This window comes from Anser cygnoides, chromosome 12, assembly GCF_040182565.1.
Source record: "Anser cygnoides isolate HZ-2024a breed goose chromosome 12, Taihu_goose_T2T_genome, whole genome shotgun sequence".
NCBI lineage: Eukaryota > Metazoa > Chordata > Aves > Anseriformes > Anatidae > Anser > Anser cygnoides.
The window spans coordinates 9,881,715-9,898,291 of record NC_089884.1 but is presented as its reverse complement, the minus strand read 5'-3'; the positions used below and the strand labels follow the sequence as shown (position 1 = coordinate 9,898,291).

General features: G+C 39.3%; 1 long non-coding RNA gene across 2 annotated transcripts in view; it reads right to left on the bottom strand.

The window, feature by feature from the left end:
• Nucleotides 1–13,730, bottom strand: part of LOC125183355 (uncharacterized) — a 57,541-nt gene extending 43,811 nt beyond the window's left edge. Inside the window, exons 1-2 of one of the 2 annotated variants that reach the window (XR_007165206.2) lie at nt 13,592–13,726; nt 5,302–5,572 (exon numbers count right to left, since the gene is read on the bottom strand). This is a non-coding gene — a long non-coding RNA (uncharacterized lncRNA). Of the gene's footprint in view, nt 1–5,301; nt 5,573–13,591 lie in introns of both variants that reach the window. The other variant, XR_007165207.2, reaches the window with a different exon arrangement.
• Between the last annotated feature and the right edge of the window lie 2,847 nt (nt 13,731–16,577).

The following is a 16,577-nucleotide window of genomic DNA, read 5'->3' as shown; positions in this document are numbered from 1 at the left end:
TTTCAGAAGCCAGCTGATGGCACGATTTGCCATTGACAAGCACTATGGACACCTGGAGTCTCGGAGAGCTGGGACAAGGCAGTCACTCTGTGCAAGTCACTGCTCAAGATAAGAACAGAATGTGGGTTTGTAATAGATCATAGCATCTTCCCATCCTCCCTTCTTAGAGCCAGCAGAGCAGACAGCACACCAAATTCCGAGGTAACACATGGATATAAATTGCACACTGGCAAATGAGTATGTGCAAGATTAAATGATGGACAGACAGGCAGAAAACATACTTGCTCTGTCTGTACTAGGTAATCTCTGGCTCCACGCTTGTCCTTGTAAGCTATTTAAAAGAGCACGTGTGTGAATCATACTGTCCTGGTAGCTTTGAAGACAACATGAAGATAGAGATTTCTAGCTTGAAATTCTTGTATTTAGACTGGTCAAAACTGGTAGTTCCCTCTTGCCTAACACAAAATATGCTTTCAATAGTTATTTCTTTGTAAGTCATTCACTATTGCAAGGCAGATCACCTGCACACTCAGACCTGTGGGAGTGACTGGTTGAGAGCTGCAAGGATTATTGGAAACCCATGATGTGATGGTTTACTCCAGCAAAATCCTATTGCTGATCACACCCCCAAGAACTGATCATAACCTGCACTTTACAGCAGGGTAATAGAATTAATCCTTTTCTTTGATACTGAAGTCTTCTGCAGTCTTTGTTTTAAAAACAAAGTTAGCAGTTCCGTAAGTAAATTAAAGAGAAAGCATTCCTAGATGTCAGAATAAATTAGAATATTAATGCACCTTAAAAGGTGATTAGCTGTTGCTAGTCTCATTGCCTTAATATCATCCCTCTTTCAAAATGCATACATGGCAGCCTTGCTGAAACAGCTAGACTCAAAAAACGTCACAATTTTGTATGTGTCAAGGTGGCTGGCAAACAGATAACCCAGTTTAGACTGACTGTCACAAGCATTAAACCTTCATTATGACTTTTCTTCCTCAAAAACTATTTTGAAATGAGCAGACATTAGGAAGCAATTTAATTGTAAAAGATAGCAGGCTATTGCTAATGACCAGAGCTGTTAATTCAAGCACTGCAGCACAGACACCAAGCACTTTTTGTGCCAGAAGCTGCTTCCCCCAGTGAGTCATACTTAGTGACGCCACCAACCAATTTACCTAAAAAACCCTCCAAGGAACTTGGACAGGAATGGTTCTTTTTCAGCCTGTGTGAATCACATGTAGCTGGGACAGTAGATGGGGAATTTACTCTTGTCATCATCGATGAAAGAACTATATGTGAAAGCAAGTGCTGCAACTTAAACATTCATTTGTGTCACACAAGGCTGTAGTGAGCTGGCTGCAGCAGATAAACTGGCACCCAAATTGCCTTCAGCCAGCAACACCACTAAATTATGGAACGTATTTAGGCAGGTAAGGTCAACTAGAGGACCGTAATCACTTTTCTTTATAGACAATTACAGTAATAAGCAAATAGGATGACTCATTCTTCAACATAAATAGTAGCAAGCATTCCCAAAGCCCAATTCTGAACAACTTCAAACTCAGGACTGGAAGTTGCCTAGCCTCTCAGAAAAGAAACTCAATAGCTTCTACAACTGGGCTCTAATATCTTAGCTCCAGGTTCACTGGTGCCAGAGGGAGGCATTCCCAGCCTGTCTGCAGCAGTGCTTGCAGTTTTGGGGCTGGAGACCAAGTTGTATGCAAGGGCCTAATACATACCAGCTTCTATTACTTTTATCATATAACTGTTTGCTTGAAAGATTACTTGAAAGATTTGAAGGTAACCAACACTATTCCCTCCATTTCTTCACATTGTCAATAAGATGAGTTTGTGGCTTTGGTTGCCCTATGTTTTTGTCCATTAGCTTTGGAAGGGATTTCATGACCATATAATTTTTATTTGTCATTTGAGAAATATTAACATGAGTTCATCCGGTTAAACTGATACATGCTGATTGTAGCCCTTTTATCATGCTTCCTTTGCCTTTATTTCTACTCTGATTTCATGAAGTTTTTTTTGTGGGAGGCCAATATTATGCATACTTCTTTAAATAAATGTGAATCAATGCAAAGCGCCATTATATTGCTTCTGCCTCAAAATCTATTTTCCAGACATCACATGATATCATCTAAGACATGAGTCATATAGATATTGTAAGGTTTTTAAAACAATGTTGTAGTAAGACAGCGGAGACTTCATTTTCAGCTGCTGCTTCTAAATCTATGCTTATAAAGTGAGACATTTGTGTATGCAAATAAGCATGCATTCTTGCAAACTGGATATTCTGTAAAAGACTACTACAGTATTTTCCTTGCAAGCACAATCCACAGTTTTAAATCATTAGAGAATAGTTGAAAATCTGTCTCTATAAAGTCTACACTGACCCCCTTACAAGGAAAAGGACTAATGTTTTTTCAATATGAAACTCCAAAATCATATAAAACTGTTTAACATAAGCTGGAACGGTTCACACATGGTCATCTCCCGGTCACATCTAGGCCTCTCCTCAAGGCACAGCTTACAAAGTTGGATCTTGTTTCTCAGGGCCTTCAGGAACGAAGATGCTACACAGTTCACATAAAAAAAATACGCAACACTGCTTCCTATCATTACTGCGGTCTTCTAAGACAGAATGACTTGACTTGTCTTCCAGCAGTGAAGGGTTTTCCAGCATCCAACTGTTTTTTGTTGGAAGACTTCACATAACACCCACTGGTTTCAGACCTGAAACTTTTTCTAGACATGTTCTATAGACCCAGTTTGTTTTCCTGCCCATTTTTCTGTACATCTGCCTATGACCATAAACTATGCCACTTGACCAAGATAGAGTTTCACAAACAAAGTTAGCATGAGATTTTTTTTATTTTTATTTTTTAAAGTTTGATTGATTTTAATGGGAGCTAACCTGGTTCCTGCCCTTGATAATGCCATGCTAGTGGGAGCTTTTGTCTTGGCTTCAAGATGGATCAGTTCTACATGAAGAAGCTTCCTGCTTCTTATAATTGGTTGCAGACCAAATGGGGTATAAGGATTTTTCCTTAGATAATTACAAGTAAAATAAGTGCATTTGGGAGTTACTGTCTTAGACTATACAGCACCTTACTGGAACTTAGAGCAGTACTTTTCATTCTGACATGTTCAGTTACACAGCAGATTAACGTGGTGTGGATGACCCACCTCTCAAAAGCACATTATTTTCTCCTAAAGCTGGAAGAGAGGATACGCTTTCAAGCTGTCAGACCATTGAAAATTCTTGCACAAACATATACTTCATCCTGTGGATACCGGTCTTTTCTGTATGTTCTCTTAGAAGTCTGCCTGCTGATCTAGCCATGGAAGCCCCCAGCTGGAACCCAGAGCATATACTTTTCCTGTTATCCTCAGATAGTGAAACCCCCTCTCAGATCCACTGCATACACATAGCAGGCAATAAGAAAGCAATCGCTTTTCGTTATCTCCATTACACAGATAATGCTTTTAATACACACTAATATGCTTATGCTTTAAGCTCATTTTTGTTTTTATCACTGTAGAACACCCCACATGCTTCATATTGTTTTTTTAAGGACACCTTCAAATACAAGCACTTATAAGCAAAGCTTGCTTTCCAGCATTTTTGGAAGCTCAGCAGGAACACATGGAGAGATTTTGCTTCTTGAAGGTCAAATCACTACAAGAATTTTAGGCAACTCTGTTTTCCTGCTACCTCAGGTAGATAGCATCTTGGGGAAAGAATTCTGTGAAGAAACAGGATTACAAGAGGAACACCCAAAGAGGTTGGTCCATGCATTCTCACTGATGCTATTTTTACTACCTTACTCCAAACCATTCCCCATGCCAAAATACATTTAAGAAAACCAGTTTTGTTAATCTGACAGCATATACATGAAAACTATCTTTTGCCTTGTGCCACAGGCAAAAAACACGTCCGTTTTGCTGCTGAACAGTCACCTTTGCATTTGTTAAATTACCTGCAGCTTCAGCAGGATATAGACAGTAAATTATTTTCTTGTCCTTGTTTGTCTTATCTGTAATGCAGGAAATAGCTGTAAAGAGAAAGGGTGTCCAGACAATATTTTTGTTCCTGTGCCTCTAATTTGAATAAAGTACACTCGATTTCCCAACAGTTCCAACCACTGTACATCATTTTAATTACCTTTTCAGGTACTATATTTTAACTAAATACCACATTTTAAACATTAAAGCTGTTTGTGTCATTTATGTGCTTAAGAGTCCTGTAAGCGGTTTCCTAAAACTTTTTTCTATACTATAGACTGAAACACGGTGATTACTGGGTAGGAAGATGTCCCACTGCACATTTGGAAGAAATTGCTAGCATAAAGACAAGGCTTAGTAACAATGGTATTCATTTTCAGAGAGGGGCTGTAGAAGAAAAGTAAAGAGGCAGAGAGGGAGAAATGAAGTGAGCCTGCTTTCAGTTGATGGCTGGATGCTAGAAAACCAAACAAGAGATGAGATCACAAAACTAGGAAGAAATATGAACTGTTAAGAAAGGAGTCTACATAAATACTAAATCTTGTTTGACAGACTTAGTGAAATTTATTTAAGGGCTAATGCAGAGAACACAGGAAGGAAAAGCAGGAAATAACATAATCCACATTGGTGAAGAGGCACCTGCTGTCTTGGAGCCTAGTAGACTTGTAAGTGAAGGAAGTAACAGTAACAATACTGAGCAAATAACACTAAAAAGCGAAAGAGGAGTTGTAAGAAGAGCATGGAGAGGCTCATCAGATCTGTATCACAACAGTCCTGAGCTTTCATATCATGACTCTGAAGAAAACAGCCATCAAATTTATACTGTATATTAATCTCTGTGGCCTTGAAGGGTTAAGTTGTCGTACCTGCTATTGAGGAAGACATGCATCTTAAATTAGGATCAAGAACAGATTGCCAGCATGTTTCTCTACTATTGTCAGTGCCCTAGAAGAGCCACTTAAATATTGCAGTCAAGTTTCTTCAGGCCTTTACTCATCAGCACAGAAAGGCCAAGGACTGTTACTGCTGCAGCACATCTGAAGAGAATTATTTCCACCCAGAGCTGAGAGGAAAGTGACCTGCTTTGCTGTTAGCCAGCTGGCATCTGAGCAGAGCTTCCTTTTTGATTGTCCTTGGTTAAGACCTTATATCTACTTCTACTGAAGTTAAGATCAAACTACAAAATTAGGAAGGGCTGATGGATAAGTTCAAATTAATTTGAGGCCAAAGAACAGGATACTATTTTGCTATAAGTACATGGTGCAGATTTTGAGTATTGCCCACCTAAAATGTTATTTCCACATTCTGCTTTCCCATCTCCAGAATATTGCTTTATCGTGTCTGGATTCTCCACATCTAAAGCTGTTCACAAAAAAGGGTCCAGCCATGGAGTCAGCTCTCCTTGATGATCCTCAACATCATGAGGGGCTCAAATCAAAAGGCTCCACTGTGACATCCATGAAGCCAATTCCATTTTCATACTCATGGGTGCAGAATTCCCATTGGAGAAGGGTGTAGCTTTCCTCTTCAAATAAGTGTTACTTCCACTTATTAGCTGCAAAACAACAAAACCAGTACCTTTTAGTTCACATTAAGCCCCTACCTTGTACTATGCAGAGTCTGGTGCCTTTACTCTGAGTACATAAAAAGCCAGAATGAAGCTTCCCTTGAAATCCTAGCCCTGTGCTTGCAACAAGCCAAACTGTGTGTATGATGAACAGCGCTTTCTGTAAAATATCAGATTTTAGTGCCTCCTTGAAAATTAGGCCAGTGTACTAAACAGCTGGTATAACAGGAAGTAAATAAGCATGGCCAAGCAATAATTAGTCTACCCAAGGCAGCACATGTAGGTTTTACTTGCACAATTTAAGCTTCCTTCTTCAGTTTGCAGCTCCTAAATACAAGTTACATCCCTGTGAGATGTGCCTTCAGGGGGTATGTCTCTGAATTAAGCGGGCCTGTACATCAGATGATGTCAACTGTTACTGACAAACCTGAACATGAAGTTAGTCAGGTACCGATCTCCCACAGCAGAGTTATGGCATGATCTGGCAGTATAGGTTGAAGAGATCAGCAGGAAAAAAAGACAGCAAATGCAAAACATTGCCAGAAAGCTCTGTACTTACTGAGGGCCTGACTTGCAATAAGGATCGACTAAATTTAGTGACAGTATTTCTCATGAATTTTCATTTCTTCTGATTTCATCTGCATTAAGGTCCTGATCCTGTTCCTAGATTCTGTGTGAACTGGAAACAGATAAAGTTGCGTGATAGCCTAATACATGATCTGCCAGTTGAATGATTTTTTTTTTTTCCAATAGCTAATGCACAGCAGTTTGTTTTGGCTGAATCCCTAAGATGTTTCAAAAGCCCAATTATATCTTCTAAGGTCAGTAAGCACTTATTTTTAAGAGCACATGATTCAGTGTATGCTTCAGTTCAATGTCCCTTGTAATGTTTGATGTTTGTTATAAAAATTGTTAATGATTCACTTGCATGTATTTCTCATTTGTTTGAAAGGGAATCATTTAAAGTGGCTATTTTAAGGGTCATTAAGTGGAACATCTTAAGTGTGAACACTTGAATGATAAATGGAAGCATTTAATAATTGTACTCTGCTATTTTACTGTGTCTCAGTTGCATAAAATCAGATCAATATCCTCCAACTTTTTTCTAAAAGACAGCACTGAAACTAAGTAATGAAATGCAGCAGTAATTGACTAGCTAACACAGGTGACGTTTTAAGGAGAATATACTTGAAAGCACAATTCTAGCATACTTACAGTGCTGGAAGTCCACTAAAACTATGTGGGAAGAAGAATACAAAAGGAAAGACTCTTCCACACTCAGGCCACAGTTTCACAACAGAAATCCAACTGCTGTCAAAATATAGCCTTGCAAGACTTCAGGCAAGACACTGATCTCATCCTCATGAGCAATAAAACTATGCATTATATCAATATGCACACCAGACCAACTCAGGAATTGCTACTGCTGTTCATGGGGCCCATGCATGGTGACTTAAGGACCTTATAACAGTAAGCCTGAGTAATAATCACAGCTTCATGTTAGAAGCCATTATCAGCTGTGTAGAGGCTTGAAGGCTTCAACTATACTTTAAATTTTTTTATTTTTATTTTTATTAAGTTTGTCTTATCAACTGGGTCTGAACAACTATTTTTAAGCGTGAGTTACTGGATAGATTAATCTTTTCTCTGTGGGTTCTGATGAGTTTAACAGACCTATTTTTCCCTCCTATGAAACATTTGCCAAACTATTTTGAATGACAGTAATTTTTTATAAGTGCTGACAGTTGCAGACAATGTAAGAACAAACAATTCACCATCTCATTGTTTCCAACTGTTTACCTACTTCTACCAGTATCTAGTAGTATCCCATATAAGGGTTAAACCTTCATTCTCAGACCTGAGACTTGGCTGCTAAGTATAGGCTTGAGCCTAATCCAAGCTCTTTCTTCAAAAATGTTAGTTTATACAGCTGACTGTGCTAAGTGGGGATGGAAAGTTGTTATTGCTGAAGAAGTTCCTTACTATTTTAAAGCAACCTTACCAGCTATTTCTTTGTCACATGGCTGGTCATAGCTAAAAATACAAGTTTTTTTTCTTATTTTTGCTTTATCTCCAAAGAGGTAGGGGAGAACAGCAAAATACTTAGGTGTTTTCACAGCTGACATTCTTTATATCCATCCACACATTTATCTAGGAACAAGGTTGAGTGAAGAAACATGGGCAAAAATAATCCATGAAGTTTAAGTTGAAGATAAAACCAACTCCTAGCTTGTTAGTAAAGGTCTGCTGTAACACCGAAGAGATCATGTCCCCCTAGAAAGGGGACACACACCCACATCACCTGGTGCAGCAGTCCTATGGCTGCTGCTTCCCTTCTCCTCCACTAGGATGCAACTTGATCTGGCCTCACCAGTCCTTTACAGCACGACTCATCTCCAGTCATAAATACTCAGCTCTTCAGTCACACCGGTTATACCTCTCATGGATTTAAGATGCAAAGGAAGCAAAGCTAAGTTTTGCTGCCAGATCAGGATTTCATACTCTGCAAATATTTGGAAACACTTCCACTCATTTTCTTCTGTTCTATTCCAAGAACTGACGAAGGTGATGTAAATAGCTACCTTGCTGCACATTAAGTGATGCCAACAAAAGAACAAGGAAGTTCTGGTCAATATTAATCAACACTATTATTACGACTTCCTCAAGTGGGACCGGCTTCTGTAAAGAGCTACAGCTCTGTGTAGCTGACTGTTGGCCTGGGTCTCATTGCAGAACTGAACTGAATCTCCAGTTTTTCAAACAAGGCGCTTCCAGATGAGGCAGTTTGATCTTGTGCTCTTCGATTTAGTGTTTTTGTCCATGAGAGGCTCCCCTACCTTTGAAGGATGTACTGCTTCAGTTTCTTCTTGGTGACAGTGACTATTTCCCTGTGCACTAAGGAAGGACAATGCATACACAAAGCTGGGAGAACTGAAAAAAAGTTCAGTGATTTCTGCATCATTTTTGGTAGCATTGGGACTACAGGTATGTAACTGTAACCCAAATGTGGGCTTATTTTTCTATTAGAAAACATTCGTCCTCTATTTTACCACTAACAACATTTCACTGCTGATAATCTGTTTCAAGTTCAGCTTCCTCTTTACTTCCATAATTTTAAAACAAAGATGGAAAGAGTAAGAACAGGTACAAGTTATTCTAGTTAAAATTTTTTAAGAGATCTTTTAATCTTAAAATCTTTCCCCCATCTTATCCCCCCAGAATATTTCCTTATGCTAATTACTTTTGTTCAATTGGCCTTCTTGGAAGCAAATAAATCTTGTGAAGATTAATGAATGATTGATACTGTTACAGTCCAGAGCAAAATGATGAGATAGCTTATTTTACCAAGTGCTTGTGAATGGATGGACCAGCAGAACTGTTATATTCACTTCAGTGCATAAAGGTGTTATTGGAACACACACATTTCCAAAGACAAACTCAAAGTTAGTTCTCTATAATTCAGGAATTTTAAGCCAAGAAAGTAATGATTACATGAGCCAAGAAAATAATGATTACAACTAATGAACACTTAGAGATGCTAAAGTTTTCAAATATTATTCATGAGAATGCAGAACACATCAGCAACTTATACCTGGCACAGGATTCAGAACATGCTAGATGTCAGGAAAGCGGTCTGACTAGCTTCATTGTGCCAGAAAATCTCAGTATTTTCCAGCAAAATTATCACTAATACACTTACCAGTTTTGATGCAGTTGAAGAAAATTTTCTCCAACAGATCTTTACTGATGCCCTTTCTCTAACAAGTATTCGTCTCGTTACACTGGTAATGCTTATGAATAAACCAAGTTTCTTATCTCCTTAGTTCAGCACATTTTAGATGGAGCCCTTTGGAGAATATAATTTGTTTATATAGAAACTAAGAATATGGAATGTTGGTTTCAGAAGTATCCTCAGGAGTTATCCAGGTCCACTGTTCCTTGCAGTCTTGCAAGGACTTCTGCAAGGATAGTGTATTTATTATTCCATTCACAGTAAAAATTCCATTGATTATGAAATTGTATAGCCTGTATTAAACAAGCAATGAACAACTTCTAACTGGTCATGGAAGATCCAAACTAAGACTGAATGATAGGTAAGAGAAGCTGTGTCTTTATCCTCTCTAAAACAAGATTGTTTCTACACAAGGTACAAAAGATTGTACCACAGGTCTTCAACGATGAATTAAAAGTTATCTAATGATAATTGTTTTCACAGCTCTAGATTTAAGTAAAGGACACTGATTAGTCCTATGAAACTTGCTTTGGGCAGTCAGGTGTTGTTTCTTCAAATGTAAGAGTTGCCTGAACTACTTTACCCACTATGTCTCCAGGATATCAGCATTCTTTTGAAGCCATTAAGACAAACTTGCTATTTTTAGCTGTTCAGAAAGTATATTCTGCCAGAATTACCTTAACATTCAAGCAGCAAGCAGTTAAAGGAGCTGAAACTGCATTTGTTAAAACATAAAACCTGACAGTTCAAATGTCAGTTGGTTATAGTGACAAGCTGATGATTTTGACAAGTCCTCTCAATCTCTCATACAATTTTTGCTTTCAGAGTGGAAATGTGTAATACATAGATCCAGAAATAACACCAGCTAAAAAGGGGCCAAATGAGACAAGTTTCCAGTCCAAAAGCAGCTTTGAAATGAGCAATGAATGATTAAATAAACGAACCAAAAATGAGAATAGAGTCACTAGTGTACAAGGAATGTAAACATGAATGTATTTTTAAACTTTTTTCCATCCCCAAAATGGTGCAACACCTTAAATAAGACAAATGTTTGCTCTGGAACAGAAAGACAGATGTTTGTAATCACCATCTTGGTTTGATTTTTTCCCTCTTCAATTGATATACAAATGTATGCACTTTGACAAAGTTTTATGTTAGTGTAATCTGCTCAGTAAACCACTAATTATCAATTAGTACCTGATTTTGGGAGTTACAATATACTGCTAGGTATACACATGGATACACACTTCCATTTCGTATGGAAAAAATACTCAAGCTCCCACCTCATGAAGACGTGACTAATTAACCTCAGAATTGCACCCAAGTATAACGCAGCAATTGAAAAATGCATTCTCAACTCCATTGACAGATATTTCACTACTGAGGCTAAAGGAAGAGCTAGGTCATTCAAATCTTTTAGATTGTCACATATTTAGATCAAAGACTCCTTTTTTGTGTGTGTGTGTGGTTGGGAACCCAACAAGTCTACAATTTCATTCGAGGCTTTTGGATATGAAACTAATATAAAAATATTGCTACTTAGCAAAAATATAGCTACTTAGCAACTTTGTAAAAAAGTTGCTGAAAAGATGTTTAGTCCTGGGCAACAGTCTTCCTGTTTGCATAGAGCAGAGATAATATTCACACCTTGGTATATAGTGCAAGTTAAAGGCAGCAATTTTAAGTGCTATAAATTTAAATATTCTGATTCTTGTTAGCCATTAGGGGAAACCAGAAAAATCTTTTGAAGTTAAGTTTCAAAAGGCAAAATGTTCCCCTGGAAAGCCTCTTCAAAACTTGTTCCACATTTTCAAAATACCGTTCCTTCCACCTCCGGAAGCATCACTGCAACTGCATATTCCAGTCACTAAAATGCATGATCACCCTGAAGAGATGTATATCCATATTGACTTTTAATTGAAGAAATATAGCAATTAGATCACATTGCTCTCCAATCCACTTACCTCCTCTACATATACAAATGCACTCTAATACTTAGTTAAATGTCATTATTTCCCTGTAAGCTACAGATTTCATACATCTCAAGTAAATGCATTTTGTGTCCAAATTTCATAGTGATTTTTATGGTTTTAACATCCCCTCTTGCTACCCTAACAACCCACCTACAAAAGCTGTAAGTGGGAAAAAAATAACAGCTGTATTGGGTCAGATCAAAGGTCCAGTGAGCCCAACAGCCTGGAAAGAGTGTAACAGGGCTGCATGTAAAGAGATCACTAAAGAATATTCTCCAACATCAACTTGCAATTTTTCCTGAGGCCTTTTAACTCTGTTAATAAAACATCCTGCCTTTTGACAGCTTACCATCTATTCCTATTTGCCTTACCAATCAAGCCAACTGTTTCCAGCATCTATATAGGGCATCCATACACCCTAATTGGGTTTTTCATGCTATTGTCTTAGAAATACTGCCAACTTAAACTGTTCCTATTCTCAGCTGTCTCCCTATTGATCCTTCTACTCTGCCAGCAAAGCTGATGTGCCAAACGCATGATGAAAGAGATCGGGGAACTGATCCATCTTGAAATAATGCTACAAATAAATGCTTGAGTGATGTTAGATAGCCATAGTTTGTTCCAAAGGACTCTTCACTGCTATCCACAGGTGGTGACAACTAGCAGGTGTTCAAAGGTGAAACACTTCTCGAGAGCAAGGATGAAGAGCAAGTCAGTAGCTCTGTCTGCACTGAGCCAATATAGCACATAGGATTAGAGCTCAGGAATTCTGAGATAAAAAGAATAGTAAAAATCCCATACTTAGTAACCAAAGTAGAGGTAAAAAGAGTAACAGAAATGTTCAGAAATAGCATCAAGAATACAGTTAATTATAACAGCAAAGTCAATAAAATACCTTGGACAAATGGAAATAGCATAGTAAGAAATACTGACCCCTCCCAATACATTTTCAAAAATAGCACATCCTCAGCAGAATAAAGGAAATCACCATGAGTTTTCTTAAACATTTTGAAACACATCTGCAGGCAAAGGATTAATTTCACATTTAGCAACTAAAAGCGTCCTTTCCTTTGTTCCAGCTGCTGAGCTTTATGGTTTGAAATCCATCTGAAGAAGCCCTGAGAAGCACACACTACTACGGTGAATGCTCAAAAAGCCTTGAAACAAGAGTAATTCCATAAGCACCGTATGTAAAACACCAAAGGAAGGGCAGAATTAGTATGGTCACTGAAACAGTCTTTCCCAGGAAAATCAGTAACATTAAGCCATTTGCAACCACCCCAGGACTTCAGGACTTCAACAAATTAAATGTTCTGCAATTGATTCTTATGCACCAAAGATTTGACTCGTTCAAAGTCTGTCATTTTCTTTTAAATTGTATCTCTTGTAGGTCAGCTTGAATAAAGATTAACACCAAGCTCAGTAAATCACATGCTTCTAGTAGTTGTGTCTGCAGCTAGTGACTTCTGTACCTCAAACACAGACAGAGGCTTCCTTCTCCTGTCTGCTAGCTAAGCAATTACACTGTGAAAGTAAAGTACTGACACATGCAGACACAAGAACTGCCCGTGGAAGCAGTCCATAAGATAAATCACTTATACTTGTGCATGTCACCTGCATTACAACTGAATGAAAAAAAAAAAGCCTCAACATTTTGTGCTGTCAAATATTTATATACAACTTTCAACACCACTAATACAAGAACTGAAAACTTTATTCACTAATGCATTCTGATTTTGAACAAGCTCTCAAAGACCAAGAGAGAGCCTATATGAGTTTAAAGTTATCAACTTGTGTCTATGTTTAAAACTAGCTGGTCAAACAGCATAAGTAGGCTTGCTCTTTATAATAAAGAGAGCAACCTCACAGAAATATGTGCTAGAAAACCCAAGGATGAAAAACTTCCCTTATTCCTTTTCTTCACCTTGTCCTTCAGCCAAGTACAAGTAGAGCATACATTTTTTAAAAAGCTAAATCAGGAAGTTTTTGAAAAGGTAACTGTGAGATACTCTCCCCTGCTGGCTAAGGCTCCCTGGCATCGACAAAAAGGGCAGAGAACTGCAGAAAAATGAAGGCAAGGTGACTACCACGGGTCAGATAAGTTCAAATCTTGCCCTTTCATTCTCTCCATTTGCAGAAACTGTTTCATGAAGGCAGCATTAGTGCACCACAAGATCACTACATGTAAATAGCCTCCTTGAAAAGGAAAAATTGCAAGAATAGCAGGAACCAGCCTTGAGCAAAATGGGATTTTCATATCTGGGTATCAAAGTTACACATCAAACTACTGCCTCGGCATACCTGATGCTCTGGAGGGGCGCGGTGCGATGGGTGCCTGGCCCGGCCGGGCTGACGGTGCGCCCGGCCTGAGGGGGCAGAGCAGCCCCACAGCTTCCCCACAGCTTCGGGCCGGGGGAGAAGTCTCCTCGCTAGATGGATCCACAGCTAGTAGAGAGACCCGAGGGCAAGGAAGAAAATCAGCCCGCAGGTGAGGGCTTAAAGGAACGGTACAGGGGGCAGTACACAGCTGAACTAGCGACCCCCGCTGCCACCTCACAGCTCAGGGGGGAGCTGGTGGTCCACAGCTAGCGCTTAAATGAATACCAATGGTAGAGGGCGGGTATAGCTCCCAGATGAGGCCACTCGGGGCCGTTAAGTCACTGACAGCCACCTCTCCAGCGGTGGCCACAGGCACCGGCTGCCCCAGGGCCGGCTGCCCCAGGGCCGGCTGTTGGGGACAAAATGGCCACCTGGTGTGACTGAGGGCGGCCGCAAGTTTTGGCGCCAAGAGCCCCAGAGCGGGATGTGCAGGGGAAAATGGCGGTTGCGCCTCACAGGAGGGCAGCGGGCAAGTATCGGTTGCTGCTGTGGCGATCTCTGCTTCACCACAAGCACGAAGAGGATTCAGCAATCCATTCCCCCCATCCCCAGGGGCTATGTGGATGTGGCCCAGTGTCCCGGTGAGTCCTTCAGCCCCTCGTTCTGGACACAGGTGATGAAACCTGTGGCCGTCCCCTCAGTGGTGCCAGGCCTGGGAGGACTTCCAGTAGCACTGCAGCTGAACTGTGATGCCACTTAATACTCAGGTATTAAAATTCTATAAGCTATTCTGTGAGATTTCTGATGAGCAGCTCCAATATAATAGTTCTGAACAGAAGGAAATACCAGCAATTAAATTTTAAGTGGTCAAAAGCAAACAGTCAAACATCAAATCACTAGGTAGTAGACCTACAGAGTAAAATAGGATGTATCCAGTTGCTTTTCTTATCAATTCAGCAGTTCTTCTGTTCACAGTAGTATTAACAGGAGAGAAACAATTACTGGTTAAAACATGAAGGTTCAGAACTGAGTAAACTTCAAAATGTAATCAGCAAAAGCCCCAACTCACCCACTGTATTTTATGAACAGCAGTTTAAGCTGAAATGGGAAGGAAATTTAAAAATCAATCTAAGTGGGCAGAAGAAAAAATTTTGAGTTAGTGTGTTGAAAATGTTTTATGAGCTGTAATTAAAACAGCCATCCCCTCAAAATACCCCTGTATATTTACTTTTTGATGCAGCTGTGTTGTAATAGCAACAAATAATTTAATCTACTCTAAAATTTCTCCAATTGAGGCAAAGAGGTTACTCGAATCTCTTAGTCATTAGGATGGAGAGATACTGTTTTGTTGACCCATTTACAAAAATAAAAAGATTAATTTTGCTTTAGATTTTAGGACAAAGATAGGGATGATAACAAGCAGGGGCTTTACTGATACAGAGTCTGATTCATACAGGATCGGATCCTCAGAGTGTGTGACAAGCCAGTTAAGTCGCCCACCGTTTGTGTCTCAGCTTTTCTAGCTGTTGGTACTGAATTCCCCACACATCGATGGGAGTTCCTCGTCTGAGTCACAGGGTAGCCTGGCAGCCGTCCTGATTTCATCCCACCCACATCTCCACTCAAAATGAGCACTGCCTGAGCAGGCTTCTTTACCAAACAAAGATAGTAAAGCTTTTCTGCCAACACACCATGCTTTCACAGGCCTGAGGGTTCTCACAGGAAATGCTCTAGCGTGGATCTGTATGCGGTTGTTCATCAAGTTTTCCTTGCAAGGTCCTTAAAGACCTAGAGATGGTAGGTGTGGTTAAAATTCCTGCAATAAAATATCCCAGGTTATTAACTTAAAAAGATGATTTTTAACATCCCCACACAAACTTCATGGCTCTGGCTGGGAATGCGTCTCAGTGGAAAGTAGCTTGAAGTCCTTTTGTACTTTGTGATTTCCTATGCAGCTCTTCGGGTGGCCTCATTTCAGACCACATCACTTCGTCCCCAGGAGCTGGTGGAATTAACAGAATGCCCTTGTCAGCTTAGCAGAGATGACAGGATCTAAGGAGCTGCAGGACTATGACAGAGGCAGCTGAGTACAGTGTACAGGCTGCGCTGTCTGTACTCAGCAGCGATACAGAAGCTCTCAATCTCTAGAGTTCTCCTTACAACACCTTTAACCAACAGCCATTAATGTCAATGTTTTCTGTGTAAAAAAAAAAAAAAAAAAAAAAAGAATTAAAAAATCAAATGTTTGCACGCTCCAGGTCTTTGGTCAAGATGTTTCTAACCGGTATTCCAGAAATAGAGCTAGCTTTTATTTACTCTGTAGCAGTCCACATTCATTTGCCAAGTGCCATTACATAACAGCAATTAATTACATTATTTCTTCATTACTAGCTGTGAGCATAGACTGTTTTCACAATGTGCTGAAATGTATTTCTGAAGCTCTTCTCAGTAGCTCCAAAGGGAAGATAAATGAGGACAAGCAGAGTGCCTAGATTAACAACAAATGATAAATCCAGGCCCCTTCCTGGATGCCAAATTAAATATCCTGTTGTAGGCCTTGACCTAATTCCAGCTACTTGTGATTTTTCTTGTACTTCTTCATTAAACAGATTTTTAAGAATTGCTGGGTGAGCCATGTGAATAGGCTGTACACATCCTTTAGACATATGTACTTTCAGAAATTATTCTTGCAAGGTGTGGATAACTTCAGATGGCCTCAAAAGTTCCCACTAATTTTGCTGGGACCAGAATTTCATTATCTATCTTCAGAAAAAGTCTCTTGTTAAGAATGGTGTTTCATTTATATTACTTTAAATACTACAAGCTGTAACTGCTTGCTTACTATCAGGACATGATTCTTAGTTTTCATCTTAAAAAAATCTTTCCTTTGCTTCCTTTTTTTTTTTTTTTTGGTTATTCCTACATTTTAACATATTAATGTGTCCAGAAGTGTGTACGGTAGTGGTCA